Raw genomic sequence first — 4,472 nt, forward strand, 5'->3', positions numbered from 1 at the left:
TAACATTTGAATAATCTGAGAATTATTGTCAACATGTATTTAATTTCTTGAAGGTATATGTCAGTCTGAATCTTTTGCAGAAGGTGGTAAGTGAATGAACTTTAAGAGCATTGATTTTAAGGTGGTGATGTAAATAAAAGCTTATTTTTTATATTTATTAACCTCTGTAGTGATAATTGATACTGTGCCTTGACAAAATCATGAAACGTTTGTTTTGCAAAATGAGATGTGGTTCTGTATTTTATGTTTGCTTTGATCTGAAAAGTTTTTGAATTTATTAGCATAGATATCTAGACATTGTAATGTCAAATATTGTTCATCTTATGGTTTGAGTCATTGGAAAATGTTGTCTTTTTGGCTTAGTGCAAGAACCAATCTAGATAGATTATTGAATAACATATCAAGAAAAATTGTATAATAGAATTTCCTTCGTAGAGAAGTAACTAGTTTTTAAGGATTTTCTATGGAATATTTCAGTAAAAAGTAGATTTTAAATTTGTTTTAGAGGAATTTAAGTCTTCTGAAATAGACACTGTTTTAAAACTCCTTGATTAAACTAGGTTTAGCAGAAGTTTCTTAGATCTTAGAAGGTAGTTTTAGGTTCTTAAGAGTAGTTTTGATGAATAGTAGACTGGAGGGAAACGTTTTGTCTCGTGTTCTGTCGAACAAAAGAAATTGTTTATCCTTCTGTGTTAACTGGTTCCTTTTCTGTTGAGCCGTGAAAATTTCATCTCTGGTTTCCTAGAAAGTTTATATTTATTGTCAACTTTTTATATTGACGAAAGTTCTCATCTATTTCGTACACCGTCATGGTCATTCCTATGTATTATACTCTACTCTGTGGTTCACCTTTGACCTTCATTACCATATACTGGAGTTTATGGACCTTCATCCTACTGATTAAAATCACCCTCTTCTGTTCTATGACACTTTTAAATCAACTTAATAGATGAAATAATTTCTTGGCTCAACACATCAATAATTTCTGTAGTCAGGTCTACCAATCACGTACTATACAAGAACCTTTTGTATAGTTACACTTTCAAACCTGTTAGACAAATCTTTGTCATCATGATTGACGAGAGTGACCCTTAAATGATTCTTTTCAGTAAGTTTGAAGTGTCCATCTAAAAGTGTGAAAAGTTTTCTATATTTGAATGATAGCTAATTTTTATCTGTCCTGTACAGTACTTGTATCCTATTTCCTTGTAGGTCTACATATATCAGTCTTTTTTTTTTTTTTTTTTTTTTTTTTTTTTTTTTTTTTTTTTTTTTTTTTTTTTTTTTTCCCATTATTTCTGATTTCTTTGGACCTTTTACAGGTCTACATCCTAACATTCCCATTACTACTGGTTTCATAAGAACCTCCTAAACATTTCATGAGTATAAAATCTTGATTTCATCTTGTACCACAGTGGATGTTGTAAAGTTTTTTGAGTATTATAGACATGGGTTTCTTAGCTTGAGAGAACTTGAGTCAGAATAGTTCTGTGCTTTTAATTAGATAGGTCATATCTATGTGTACTGTTAATAAGTTCTGTATTATTATTAATAGGTAGTGTATTGATAGTTTGGTAGCAATAAGCATTACTTTTGATTGTGTTTAGTGTCAGTTTATTACTGTACATTTACATAGGTGGTTGAAAAGTCATTTTATAGTCTGTTTTTTGTTCTTTGGGCAATTAGTGTTTCTTTTCATTTTATTCATTGAAAAGTTTCATGAATATTGAAGTCAAATGGCTAGTCTCCTAAATAAACCACATGAAAATGTATCTGTTGACAGATAGTCATGAGAGTATACTGTATATTTGAATATTGACTGCAAAGTAATGGAAAGCTCAACGCAGTTGGTACTTTATTACTGCTTTTTATTTTGTTTGATACCCAAGAAGGGGTGAATGATGCCTTTTATACAATGTCTTTTGTGTCTGAAAATTTTTCTCTACACCTTGAACGAGGGTTTTTCTCGACCATTTTATAACGATATGGTGGTGGCCTTTGTTAAGATGACCCTTTCATTTAGCCTAAAGAAGGAATAACCCTAGAAGTTTAATGCATTCATATGAATGTGTTCAAGTTCTGTATGATCCCTTATTGTGGTGCCTTCCTTTGACGGGCGCTGTTTTGTGTTCAATCTTGATTATAAAATTTGCATTGAGCCAATTCTGGTGCTTTTAATGCTTAGACAACCTTGCGGTTTCAGTGTGTGTTCGTGGCCGTTTCTTTCTTGTTTCATTGCGAAACAAAATTGTTTTTTTGTTTAAACTGTCCATTGTCATCAGATTTGATTACATAGTATTTAAGGTTTCAGGATCAAGTTGTTGTTTTTTTGGCAATTGTGCATAACCTTCTGTTTTGGCGGTAACCAATGTTTTGGATTGCAAGGTCGTTTTTTATGACACCATGTTCCTTTATTTCTTTCGAATTTTTGATTCTCTGGACTTCCATTTTACATTCGCTTATTTCAGTTGTGGTTTTTAAGATTGCTGTATAGTTTGGTATAAGTACAGAAGTACTTCAGCTCTTAGTGGACTTTTCAAGTAGCATAGAATTGCTTCTCTACTGTAATTGGTGTCTGTAAATCGTTAAATGATCGAGTCATTCGTAAATTTTTATCTTCATGTTTCTAGGGGAGTTTAGAATTTGAAATCCTTCCTTCTGCAAATCCAGTACGTTGCAACATCCTATGGTCAGATGCAACCGGTTCTTTGTTTCCATCTTTTCTCGTGTGACAGTTTTTCTAAGATTCTTAAGTTCTAGGAAGAAATTCGGGATGTTAGATCGCCGTACTACACACAATGGTACATTGAAAACTTCGGGGCAAAATTGGTTGAAGGATTTTGGTGTGTCTATTGGCATTTGTAGGTCCCAACTATTTTGATTGCTGTGCCCTTTCTTTTGAAGATGGCTGCTTCCGTCAATATTCCTACCCATAGTATTCTAGTCTTTATAACTCATGTTTTGGTAGTTGCTTTTCTAGTTTCTCCTCAGAGATTGATTCTTTCAAAGAAACAATTATGGATAGGCTTTGAGTGTAATGGATTTTTTTGCATTATTAAAAAACCTGCCCTTCTAAAAACCTACTTTACAGTATACCTATTGTGATATTGCCTTCCTTGCTGCATTACTTTTGATAATAAGCGTAAGGTTCTTTATCATGAACATTTGGACCTGATTGGAACAACATAACCCATTTTGCATCATTTCTTCTGTTACGTTTGGCCTTCTGTTGTCCTTTGGGATCTGATTGTAACATTTCTTCTATTGGTTTTCTATTTTTGAATTATTGTTCCTTTGAACAAATTGGTCATAGGACAGGATTTGTCACCAGTATGTTATCAAGATAATTTTTTATCTATATCTTTATCATTGATTATACTTTAATTTTTTTGTGGTTTGTGCTATTCTCCAGCTGGGTCTGGTCTCTCAGGCCTACAGCCCTCTGCTTTCCCAAGCAGCTCTAATAATGGCCTGGTTTTTCTGTTGTGACTTGCTTTTCAGCCACCTATTGGGATTTATGATTCTAGGAAACTGTAAAAGAGATGCTGTCCTGCTTTTCTCAATTCTCTTTCAGCCGACTACCAATCTGAATTGCACAGTTTTTCTCTTGCAACACCTTGTTAAGTGTAGCCTATTCCTAGGCCTTAACACTACCTTATGGATGAAATTCATCGTTGGAGAGACTTTAGCCGTAATCTATCTTGTCATAGATCTGTCGGGTTATTCAGCACCAGTTACTTTGTTCCCCAGTATGTATGGATTCCAGTAATTCCAAAGTTATTTAATTGCAAACAGGGCTATCACATCTCTCAAGACTTGTTGTACAGATATGTCACATTTCTTATAAATTATATCTAAAGGAACTTCCATCAGGACGACATGGCGCTATTGCCCAAAAATAAAATTGCTTACATCAAAGTCTGTTTATGAATAGACTTATGACAGCCAAAATGCTGGCCATTCTAGAAATGAGACTACCAGTTGAAAATGATCTGGTGTAAGAAGTAAAACCAAAGAAGTAGAACAATGTGAAAGCATATACTGCATCTAGTACATTTGAAAGTTAAAGCAGTTTGTGTGGTCATTCTGGAAAGTTTGCTTGATATTGTTTAGAATTTCACATGATAGAACCACCTTTGCAACAAATTGAACTTGTGCTAAAAGCACTGCTTTTGTAAGGGAAATTTGATAAATTTATATGTGATGCATTAAAGAGCTCTTGTAAGGGAAACAAATTATGGCTAAAGTAATGACCTTTTGTAAGGGAAACTTAATAAATTTTCATATGCTAAAGAGCTTTTGTAAGGGAAACTTATTAAATTATATATGGATAAAATAAAGAATATCAACTTATAATAAATTATATTAGATAAAATAAAAGAAAATAGAGAAATACATAATTTTATTAAAACCCCTAAATACATTACAAAAGACAGTGCCAAATAACACCTTGGGTTGCATGTGGGCAGGGA

This window comes from Palaemon carinicauda, chromosome 25 (genome assembly GCF_036898095.1).
Source record: "Palaemon carinicauda isolate YSFRI2023 chromosome 25, ASM3689809v2, whole genome shotgun sequence".
NCBI lineage: Eukaryota > Metazoa > Arthropoda > Malacostraca > Decapoda > Palaemonidae > Palaemon > Palaemon carinicauda.